The sequence below is a fragment of the Octopus bimaculoides genome, chromosome 20 (assembly GCF_046866305.1).
Source record: "Octopus bimaculoides isolate indiv1 chromosome 20, ASM4686630v1, whole genome shotgun sequence".
Classification (NCBI taxonomy): Eukaryota; Metazoa; Mollusca; class Cephalopoda; order Octopoda; family Octopodidae; genus Octopus; species Octopus bimaculoides.
Window position 1 is genome coordinate 11,206,962 of NC_142947.1, and position 12,697 is coordinate 11,219,658.

Genomic DNA, 12,697 nt, shown 5'->3' on the forward strand with positions numbered 1-12,697 from the left:
TATGATTCCATGAAATTATAAATATTTTCTCCAATTCCTTAGTCATGATTAGCAATAGTGAATCCAGTTGGCTATCTAAATATTTATCTAAATAATATATATATATATATATATATATATATATATATATATATATATATATATATTCTGTTACATTTTCCTTCTTATATATTTGTCATTACAACTCATAATGTTGGGAAAAAATAATCTTTACAAAGAAGCTTTCCACTATAATATGCATGTGTGTGTGTATATATATATATATATATATATATATATATATACGCACACGCACAGATATTCATCTCCCTTTTTCACTCTCCTGTCTTAGAAAGAACTTTTCCCCCACCACCTCCTCTTCCGGTCTTTTCACAATGTAACCTCGTGGGCATCGGTACCATTTTCCTCTTTCTCCATTCTTCCATTCTCCGAACTTTCCATCTTTCCGACGAAGGGCTACGCCCGAAACGTCATACACTCTCTCTTTCCTTTCCTGAGCGTCCAATAATACTATCCATATCACGTCTTCACTTTGTTGTTTTTTTGTTATTGTTCTTTTGAACTTATATATATATATATATGTATAATAATATTATTAGGGACAAAATCCAAAATTACAGGTAAAAAAACTCAATTAAAATCAATTTATAAAAATTAAAATTAAATTGAGCCTTATAGATAAAGTATATATAAAATATATAGTTTTATGAAACACTTGTAATCTTTTTATTATATTTATCTTATGATATTTACTTTACTTTATATTATACTCATTGATTGTGCTTTTAATTATTAATTTTTCTATATGTGATAGTGGATTTTCATCGATGAGTTCTTGAAAATTGGTTATTTTCCCTAAAACTATATATATTTTATATATATATGTATGTATATATATATATATATATATATATATACACACACACTATATGTGTGTATATAGAATATGAGGGATTCAGTACTCTGGTGATCTAAATGAATAGGTACACTGAGTAAGTGCTATAATTTATCATCCATTAGGTTCCTAGTTCACAGCTGAAACTGGAGCTAGGGATCTATATTAGGCGTCCATGTTAGCGGGTACATGCTAGGTATAGCACAAACAGAAATGCTAGCCTATTACTTGAGATATCCCAGAAACAGCTGTAAGAATTCAAATTAACCTTACACTAATTAAATTATTATAAATGACTTGAGATACTCTCCTGCCTTGGTTTTTGATGTCCTATTCCTGTAATCTGTATATATATATATATATCTATATATATATATATCTATATATATATATATATTCATATATGTGGAGGCACATGGCCTAGTGGTTAGATCAGCAAACTCATAGTCGAGGGATTGTGGGTTCAAATCTCAGATTGAGTGATGTGTATGTGTTTATGAACGAAACACCTAAGCTGACTCTGGTAGAAGTTAATGTCAAACTTCTGCTGACTCTTTCATCACAACTTTCTCTAACTCTTTCCTCCTGCATCTAGCAGCTCACTTGCAATGGACCAGCATTCATGACCAAAGTTGGTCTTTACACCTTTACCCAATCTTGAAGCTACAAGACAATACATGGTCAACTCAAAAGAATGTGAATAACTAAGCACTACATTTTATAGACTACTGCTAAAGGGTTAACACTAAAATATTATATATTTCTTTACTGCCCACAGGGGGCTAAACAAAGAGCGGGACAAACAAGGACAGACAAAGGGATTAAGTCGATTACATTAACTCCAGTGCGTAACTGGTACTTATTTAATTGACCCCAAAAGGATGAAAGGCAAAGTCGACCTCGGTGGAATTTGAACTCAGAATGTAACAGCAGACGAAATACCGCTAAGCATTTCGCCCGGCGTGCTAACGATTCTGTCAGCTCGCCACACTAAAATATTATAATTCAGTCTGATGGCAACAGTTTGTAAATGTAATACTACATGCTGCCTGCTGTAAGTAATATCACACCATTGTATATAAGCATATAAACTTTTGCTTTTGCTTACATTTTTTTTTTCTCAATTGGTCCACTGAACAGTTTAGTCGCTGTTGTGAAATTTTAATTAAAAATAATGATGGTATATTTATGAAATTACAAACAGACTCCATAATTATTTACAAACCATAGCAAAATTAATTAGAAACAAACTCCATAGTTATTTGCAAACCATAGCAAAATTAATTAATTAAGTAAAATGTGGACACAGAAATGGAGAAGAGACAAAAATGATGTTGAAATGTGTATTTGGTATCTGTTCAAACGCTATTAAATAACTCTGTATAACCAACACAACAGCAAGAACATTTTATTTGTGTTTGAATAAATTTTTATGATAAGAAATAACACAAACACATCCCTGTGATTGACCATCCAGTGGCTAAGCTTGTTTCCTAGTACTTATTCTATCGATCTCTTTTGCTGAACCACTAAGTTACGGGGACATAAACACACTAGCATCGATTGTCAAGCGGTGCTGGGGGGACAAACACAGACACACATACATACATATATATATATATATATACATATATATATATATATACATATATATATATACATATATATATATACATATATATATATACATATATATATATACATATATATATATATACATATATACGACGGGCTTCTTTCAGTTTCCGTCTACCAAATCCACTCACGACACTTTGGTCAGCCAGAGGCTATAGTAGAAGACACTTGCCCAAGGTGCCACGCAGTGGGACTGAACCCAGAACCATGTGGTTCGTAAACCCTAACCCTAACCACACAGCCGTATATACATGTGCACACACACTCACATATATGTATATATGTATGTTTATGCAATATACATCATTTAATATAATGTTAAAGTCGTGTAACACATTTACCAATTATATAAAAGTCATTCCTCTTTTGTTTTATATTTCATATAGGAATGTTTTTCTATTATGGTGTTTATTGAAATGAAAGTAAAATTTTGCTTCACTGAATGTTTATCGCTGAAACGCTTTTATGATATTTTCTATTATGTAATTTTTTTTTTTTTGCATTAAATGAATATGTTTTCCGTAGTAACAGCCAAATTCAGAACCAGCAGTAAGTCCAAGAAGTCTACACCAGTCACACTGGTCTTGTCTATTATAACGAAATAGTAAGGCTTACCAGCATCATTCCTGAAGATGAGGATGAGACACTCTAGAAACATTGGATGATGCATTTAAGTATTTTACAATTCAAAATAAACTACAAGGAAGTTATATGGATATCGAAAGGAAAAATGAACTTGATAAATAGTATAAAACTAGGGCAAAATTTTGTTTTCTATAGTCTCTGAAAGAAAAGCTGTTTTGTAAATACATGTGCACACTCACATACATTCATACAAACATACCCACCCACATCTGTCTATCTATCTATCTATCCCTATATCTATGTCTACTTATACATGTATACACACACACATAACTATATAGTTATATTTATATATATATCGTGCCAGCGGCACGTAAAAGCACCCACTACACTCTCGGAGTGGTTGGCGTTAGGAAGGGCATCCAGATGTAGAAACTCTGCCAAATCAGATTGGAATCTGGTGTAGCCTTCTGGTTTCACCAGTCCTCAGTCAAATCGTCCAACCCAAGCTAGCATGGAAAACGGACGTTAAACGATGATGATGATGAGGATATATCCATGTATATACATGTGTATCTATACACACACACACACACACACACACACATATATATATAGAAAGAGAGAGGGTGGGTTACATACGCGTATTAAGTACGTGCATAGGCATGTATATATGTTTATGCATATATGTATGTATATACGCATACACCTTCACCCACACACATTGAGAGATGGAGTATAAAGCGAAGCTATTATGGATTCTACGTTACAAGATAATATGCAAACTGAAATTGAAGTGAAAGCCAAGACTAATCAATCCAATTTTTATTAAGTGTCATTTCTTCACGAAGTGTGTGAAGATACCTGGAAATCTACCTACTCTCTTCTAATTCAATTACTGTCAGCAAAATTCGTCAGGAAATATATAATTTCTATTTAATATTTATTGTGAAATTTTCCAATGAAAATCTAATTTTATTTAATTTTTAAAAAAGATCTAATTATATTTTTAGTAGTCATTGTTGTTTTATATCGATGATTTTGATATATTTAATTATAGAACTAGTACGAAATTTTATTTCTTACATTTGAACAAAGATACAAAATGAAAGGGGTGAGATATAGTCAATTGAATCGACCCTAGGACATTACTGGTAGGAGTCGATAAGCCGACTTGGATGCTCCTCGCCCATATGATCTGCTGGAAATAGTAACCTAATCACATACTAGCGTCTTTAAAAAATATAACTTAAAGGAAGGACAAGGTGGATATTGTAGCCCTAGGATAGGATAATTAAAATATAAGATGTTTGTAACTGGAATTTTCGGGACAAAATCAATCGCTCGATCGATAATAACCTGGGACTAAACGACATTGGTTGTTATGAGACAATTGAAAGCAGTCAACACCGCGGTATTTGAATTTAGAATTAACACTGAAAGGTTTTTAAATCCAGCGGTTTTACCTTTTCTGACCCTGCACCGTTTGTATTATTACGAATTATTGATCGGCACAATTTACCCCTAGAATTACCACGTTCACACACAAACACAGAGCCTCATCTTCCACATATGCACATTAATGTAGATATTATTGATATAGAGCATCATATATATATATATATATATTGCGATGGACTGGCGTCCTGTCCAGCTGGGAGAAGGGACACATACGCCATAGAAACCGGGCCCATGAGCCTGGCTAGGCTTTAAAAGGGCGCATAAATAAAACAAAAAATATATATATATATGAGACAGAGAGAGAAAGCGAGAGATGCTGCTACGCTGAATTCACAACAAATTGAAACTTCTATATTAGAAATAAACAGGTTTGATTCTTTTGTGCGTGCGTGGATGATCATGGTCGCAACGATTTTTAAAATGTGACAGGACGGGCATGGTCAGAACGCTTTAAAATGATGGACAGTGCGACAGTTACGCTTCAAGAAGATGGAACGAGCACCTTTAAAGAATACATATTGCAGCACGTCCGCGTGCACCTTGTTATTCACACATATGTACGAATCCACGCATGTGCAAAGAAATCAGACGTTATATTTCTAATTTTGAAATTTCTATTTCGGAGCCAAAATTACGGGTTATTTCCTCTTAAATCTTTTTCTCCCCTCCTGCATTCTCTTTCTCTTTCTTTCTTTCACTCTCGTGTAACGCACGAAACACACGGCTCTTGAGTCACATTTCTGTCAATTAAAAGCATATATACCGAAGTATTGAGTTCTAATTTCCTGCTACTTCCACTTTACAAATATATGCACATATGTGTATCTACATGTATAAATGTGTGATTATTTACTATATATTTCCTCTACTCTCTTATTTTTTTTTTTTATAATTTTTTTTACACGGACGCAATATCTCAGATTTATAGGAATAGGAAGACGAGATTGTGTGTTGTGTGATGTTTACAATATTTCCCCTCTAGTATTATCTATCCAAACGAAAGTGAACAGGACGGACATGGTCAGAGCGCTTTAAAATGATGGACGGTGGGACAGTTACGTTTGAAGAAGATGGAACGAGATTGTGTGTTGTGTGATGTTTACAATATTTCGTCTCTAGTATTATCTATCCAAACGAAAGTGAACAGTCTTACAATCACACGCAAATTGCAACCTGATCGCCAAACAAGAGCTGGTTTTGACATCACCTCTACCCTCAGCGCACGCCACCTCATATTATTGGCACGACGAAAATAAACTCCGAAAAGAAAATTATCAAGGGGGTTTCATACATCAATATATACGACCTGAGTGTGCCAACTTCGGAAAATAGGTTAAAAATTGAGAAAATAGAAACACTGCAGTGAATGTTTTAAAGCGTATTGTATGAGATATATAAATCTTTTAGATAATATATAAATAGTACTGAGACATATTACCATTCACGTTCATATAGCCTATTTCAGTTTTTATTCTATTTTGAAATCATTATTTTATAATATTTTCGCTTGTGTTTAGCAAAGATGTTTTAATAATTACAGGAAAACATTGAGAAATGTTTATTTATTAAAACCGGTGTCATACAAAAATATGTCGCTGTGATAAAACTAGAATAAGAGACAAGACCTTATTCCGTATAATTAGCTTTGTTCCGTTGTGGCTGTAAAACTCTAGTCTTTTGTGACCTTACAATATAAAAGTAAAATAAATCGTTTATATAATCACATTATCGTTTGATAAGAAAGCTCGCCCACATACTTATGTTTCATACTTTTTTTCTCAGCGGCCATTTTACATGTTATAAGTATTTCGTTTCTTGTACATTTAAAAACTGATTTAAAATTTTGTCAGTATAAACATCAATGTATTTTGTCGAAATCTGAAATATTTAGCAAAAAGGTAACACCTGTCCTTTCTGTTGGTAACAAAAAGAGAGTGCAATAAATGTAGGTTCTGTGCTAACTCTTCATATGTATTCTGTATTTAGCTTCGTCGTGAAAGAACGATTTTAGTTAATTAAAAACACTAAGAAAAAAAAAACATAAGATTTAATTAACACTTATTTCCTTCCAGGTCGTGCAACTGGGATCTTATGACAGACACAAATCCACAACAAGGCTGTATTGGAAATGTGTCAGCAACCAGGTCACAGTGGTGTGACGAAAATACTCGCACTTCCAGAAATAAATGAAAAGCGAACACAACAGTTTTTATGTAATTACTTCGGTTTCAACACAGGGCCAGCAATTTTGGGGGAAGGAGTAAGTTGATTACTTTAAACCCAGTGCTCGACGGGATGAAAGGTAAAGTTGACCCCAGTGGCACTTTAACTCATAACATAAAGCCAGAAGAAATGCTGCTAAGCATTCCCTCTGGTGCTGTAACAATTCTGCCATCTCACTGCTGTATCAATGGTAATAAATAATACTTTCTACTAAATGCACACAGTCTGAAATTTGGTGGGAGGTGACTCGTCGATTACATCGGCCCCAGTGTTTCACTGTCATTTAATTATCGACCGCGAAAGGATGAAAGACAATGTCGACCTTGGTGGAATTTGAACTCAGAGCATAGTGACAGGCAAAATACCGCTAAGCATTTTGTTCACTTGTATAAGTAATAAAAGAAACCATCTTTAAAATAACATTGGGACTTTATTCCTCCGTAAAGTGGTACAGTGAATTAGTGCAAGAAACATTACAATTTGTCAGTTGTTGTTCATCCATTGTTTTGATAATTTATTTGGATTAACATTGGTCGCATGGGCTCCATTATATATCAATTCTCCTCTGGACGGCAGGGTCTGCAAACTGGCCTCAGTGAAAGCTCTCACCCTTCTAACTTGTAAATAATTTGTTGCACCAATTTATGGAGAAAAAGAGCCACATTTAAAGGATTAGGCGTTTGAAATACTACTAAGCATTTTGCCCGGCGTGCTAACGTCTCTGCTAGCCCGCCGCCTTCTCTTAACCACTATATTCTTTTGTACTCTAGCCCAGGGGTTTTCAAACTTTTTGACTTGCGGACCCCTTTATATTTCAGGCTTTACCTTAGAGACCCCCTTATAAACGCTTATGAAATTTATACATAAATATTTGCTTAAAATAACATATATTTTTACGTTTATTCATTTAACAGTATTTAACAAAATAGGTTTATTGTCAATTAAAAGATTTTGATTAAAAAACATATATAAAATCAAATTGCCCATAAAAAGTATTTGCTGTCCACGGACCCCCTGTCTTGTCCTTGCGGACCACAGTTTGAAGACCCCTGCTCTAGCCAGTGAGCTGTCAGAATCATAAGTGCACTGAACAAAATGCTTGGCACTCTTTTACGGCTGAAATGGCTGAATATGTATCAAAAATACCTTTTTTTTTTTTTGTAAAACAATTTTTTTTTTTTTTGTAAAACAATTTTTTTTTAAACAAAGTAAATAATTTTTTTTTAATTAAATTTTTTTTTCTAAACAACATAAATAAATAAATAAAACAAATGGACACACTACCTGCTTCAGAATGTTTTCAAAACAATCATTTCCAGTTCTTCCATATTGTTCTCGCCAAAGAAATTCGTCAAGATAGGATTCCACCATGTCTGTCCCATCCGCCAAAACCCCACCTCTCCTGTGACATTCTACCTGTATGCACATGTATTCATTTGCATGCGCGCACGAGCACTTGTTGTAGGATCGACCACTCACGACTAGCTGGCGCGTATGCGCGTTGAGTACCACTCTTCTTTAGTAGTACCATATATGTGAAGTTATTCCCAGTTTCTGTCTACCAATTTTCACTCCCAAGGCATTGGTCAATCTTAAGATATGATACAAGACACTGGTTCATAGTACCACGCAAACGGTTGCACGGTGAACATTTTAACTTCACGGTCGGTGATTTCTTATTTGACGTTCGTAAAATCATAGTGATCCAGAAAGTTCATTTAAATAAAACATTTCATAACTATAAATGGTACACATTAAGAACAGCGAGTAAGAAGCGAGAAAAAAAGGTTAATCTTATTCTGAATAGAGCTTCGCCTTGGGCACATGTAAGAATTCTTCAACAATCTACGACTTGCAGTACAAGTCGCTGAATCTGACAAAAAATCGAGCCATTGTCATAATTGTATGCCTTTCATTGATTAATTGCTGATCTATAAGTATTTCGTTGGGATTCACAATAAAACGAAGAACGGCAGGGCGTCTCCACGACATGTTAATCGAGTCCATATGAAATTGAAACTCAACGAACTTAGGAGGTTGGCTAGACTGGCGGGGTACGAGGGAGAATCGCTGGATCAAACGGTAAAGTTGGCGTTTGTGACTGGGTTTCCTGACCACCTGTCGGTCGAATTGCAGAAACTGCCGGACGTGAGTACCATGGCGGATATAATATCGAGAGCTCGTATGTTAGTTTCCTGTCGTAGGTCGTCACCGCTGGTAGCAGCGGCGACAGCAAAAGGTGGCCGGCCAAGGAGTGGCGGAGAGGGGTCGAACAAGGAACGTGCGCGTCCGTTCAAAGGTCAGTGTTTCCGGTGTCAGGGCCCGCACATGGTGCGAGACTGTAAGTTACCTAAGCCTGAGGTCATCTGCTACCGTTGTCGTGAAACGGGGCATATATGCCTGCAGGGAAACGGTCTCCCTTTCAGATCATTAACGGCGCAAAATTTTCTACCCGTTGTTGATGTGCTAGTGGATGGGAAGATGTCGCGTGCCCTTGTGGACACGGGCTGTACAACGACCCTGATGACTCCGGGAGTGGTAGAGACGTGGAGTGGAGAAAGCAGTGTGAGGGCAGTCGACGGAAGAGAGGTACGCTGTGAAGGCATTACTGACGTGCAGATTGAGGTGCAGGGAGTAAAGCTAACGCTGCAAGCAATTGTAGTTGGCCACTTGGTGGATGAGATTGACGTGGTGTTGGGGATGGACGCCATCAACCGTCTTGGTGGCGTTAGGATTGCAGGAGATGAAGTCACGTTCGGAAGCGTGGGGGCATCGTGCGCCGTGAGTCGGGACCGCCAGGGAGAGCAGAGCCCCGTCGAGGACAGCGCCGCTTACACCATCGAAGACAAAGATTTTCAGGCGGCGTTTGATGGTCGGAGGTGGACGATAGAGTGGCGATGGAAGGACGAGCCCCCACTGCTAAAGAACAGGGTGAGCTGTTACCAGCATACATTGAAAGGTCACGCCGACGTCGAGTTCGACGAGGAGGTAGAGAGATGGATCAAGGAAGGAGTCTTTGTCCCGTGGAAAGAGGAGGTGATGAGTGGAGTGCTGCCTCTGATGGCGGTGGTGCAGCCGACGAAAGGAAAAGTCAGACCGGTGCTGGACTTTAGGGAGCTGAACGACCATATATCGTGCCACACGGGAGGCGAGGCAACGGACGTTTGCGGTGAGACGTTACGTGTGTGGAGACAGTCGACCAAGGCAGCGACGATCGTCGACTTGAAGTCGGCATATTTGCAGCTCCATGTGAATGACAAACTGTGGCGATACCAGCTGGTGCGGTACAAGGGCCGGACGTACTGTTTAACCAGGCTGGGTTTCGGGCTGAATTCCACTCCGAAAATTATGGCGATGGTGCTCAAATCCGTCCTAGGGAAAGAGGAGAGGATAAGGAAGGCCACCAGTTCCTACATCGACGACATTTTGGTTGACGAGACTGTAGTGCCAGCCACCGAGGTAGTGAGACACATGGAGAGGTTCGGGCTGATTGCGAAGCCGCCTGAGTCGATGGTGGGGGGAGCTGCGTTGGGGCTGAAGCTACAAAAAGACAGATCGGGCGAGCTGGTGTTCCGGAGAGGAAACGAGATCCCTGAACTGGGCACCAGCGTGAGTAGGCGGGAACTGTTCTCGGTGTGCGGGAAGCTGGTGGGACATTACCCGGTTGCAGGATGGCTTCGGACAGCATGTAGCTTCATCAAGAGACGAGCCGAAGGAGCAAAGTGGAATGACAGAGTTGGGGAGAAAACGACCGACATGATGCAGGAAGTCTTGGTCAGAGTGAGAGCAGAGGATCCAGTGAGGGGCAGTTGGTATGTTCCCAAATCAACGAGTGGGATCGTTTGGTGTGACGCCAGTAGCATCGCAATAGGGGTCGTCTTGGAAATGGGAGGCACCGTGGTGGAAGATGCAGCCTGGCTCAGGAAGATGGATGACTGAAACCATATCAATGTGGCGGAGTTGGATGCCGTGCTGAAGGGGGTGAACCTGGCCTTGAAGTGGGGGCTGTGCACCATCGAGATTAGAACCGATTCGGCCACTGTGCTTGGTTGGGTGACGACAGTCCTCACCGATGAGCGGAGGGTGCGAACCAAAGGGGCTGCGGAGATGCTGGTAAAGCGCCGATTGGGAATATTGCGGGAGCTAACCGCTGAGTTCGATCTGGAGCTGAGCGTAATCTTTGTACCTTCCGAAAAGAACAGGGCAGACGTCCTAACCAGGGTAAAGCGAGCTTGGTTGCAAGTGCCAGAGGATGCGGAGCGGGCTGTGGCTGCAGTATGCTGTCTGAGTGACTCGGAGTTGAGGAGACTGCATACCATGCATCACATGGGAGTGGACAGGACGTTGTTCCTCGCCAGGAAAGTTGACTCCAAGGTAACGAGGCGGAGCGTGCAGAGAGTGGTTAGCAGCTGTGACAGGTGCCAGTCTATTGACCCTGCTCCGGGCGTACATGAGGCGGGAAGTATTCCAGTGGCCCACAACTGGAAACGACTGGCAGTGGACGTAACACACTACCGGCAGGGGACGGGGGCGGATGGCCATATGGAGGGAGATGAAGACGGGGACTGCAGAGGAAATCGCAGGAGTGTTAAATGGGATATTTCTGGAACGAGGGCCCGTGGATGAGCTGCTGCTGGATAATGGCACTGCATTTCGCTCGGAGGTGCTGAAAGAAATGCTTGACAGGTGGCAGGTCAGCCGCTTCTTCAGGGCGGCATACCGGCCAAGTGGAAATGGAGTGGTGGAAAGGCATCATCGTACCATCAAGACCATGGCAGAGAGGGGTCGCATTTCGCCAATCGAGGCCGTATTTTGGTACAATATGTCACCCAGGTCAGGACAGGCTGAGGAGTCGGTGCCACACAGGGCAATATTCAGGTACGAGTGGAGGCACCCGTGTATTGCATCAATGCGACTCCGGGGAGAAGAAGAGCACGCCTTCGTGCAGATCGGGGAAGAAGTTTGGGTAAAACCCCCAAATGCACGGTGCACATCACAATGGGGGAAAGGAACTATAACCTCCATCAATTCGAAGAACAACGTCTCAGTCGATGGTATGCCACGCTATGTTTTGGATGTGCGGAAGATTGTCAGTGCTTCAGAGGATGGAACCAGCTGCAGTGGGCAGGATAATGAAGACAGCAGCAGTAGGCAAGATGATGAAGGCAGCGCGCCAGGAACTCAGGCCAGTCCCGGGGTCGCACAGCGACCACAGAGGGAGCGGTACCCTCCTCCCTGGTTGGCTGATTATGAAACCAATTAAGGTAGTTCGGGAGCGAGGAGTGAGTGGGAGAGCCGGTTGAATGATCTATAGATCAGGGGGACGTGTGGTATTATGGGCTGTGACGAGCTATGTGTTGAGGTGGAGAGGGGTGAAGCAAACAGAGGTGAAGCCAGACCGGAAGGGCCAAACCGGAAGGGTCAGATCGGAAGTCGGCGACACGCGGTCGAAGGCTAGCACGTGGGGCCAGTGAGCAAACAGCGACGTTACGAGAAAGACGTGTTCTGATTAGGAGCGATCGTGTACCCCGCTGCGGTCGGCAAGGTAAGGTCCAACGCTTCATTCTGTCCTTTTGCTTCTTGTTGTCCTCTTCCTCCATCGCACCACATAATCGTACTGAATGTGTGTGAGTATGTGTTTATGTGTGGAAAAGAAATTCACATTTTTTTTTTTTAATTTTCAAATAAAAGAAAGTTCTTAAAACTTTTTAATGAATTAATATGATCGGCAGAGCATCAGATGAAATGCCTTGTGTTTGAGTTACTTCCTTTCATGTTCTGAATTGAAATTTACGCCAAGGTCAACATTTCCTTTTATCTTGATGACAATAAGGACCGAGGTATCAATGAGCTCATTCTAGAACCAATTAAAACAGCTTGTACCCACCTTTATCTTTT

At 40.0% G+C, this 12,697-nt stretch overlaps 1 protein-coding gene and 1 long non-coding RNA gene across 11 annotated transcripts in view; one reads left to right on the forward strand and one right to left on the reverse strand.

Moving 5' to 3' along the window:
• LOC128250221 (uncharacterized) overlaps positions 1 to 8,219 on the reverse strand; it is a 38,107-nt gene extending 29,888 nt beyond the window's left edge. For 8 of the 10 annotated variants that reach the window (XR_016237498.1, XR_016237495.1, XR_016237499.1 and 5 more), the window contains exon 1: positions 8,084 to 8,219. This is a non-coding gene — a long non-coding RNA (uncharacterized LOC128250221). The remainder of the gene's footprint in view (positions 1 to 8,083) is intronic. The other 2 variants (XR_016237503.1, XR_016237504.1) reach the window with 1 other exon arrangement.
• The window catches only part of LOC106869286 (uncharacterized), a 278,508-nt gene that overhangs the window by 239,633 nt on the left and 26,178 nt on the right, over positions 1 to 12,697 (forward strand). Inside the window, exon 3 of the transcript XR_016237491.1 lies at positions 6,649 to 6,878. The gene's annotated coding sequence lies outside the window, so the exon portion shown is untranslated. The remainder of the gene's footprint in view (positions 1 to 6,648; positions 6,879 to 12,697) is intronic.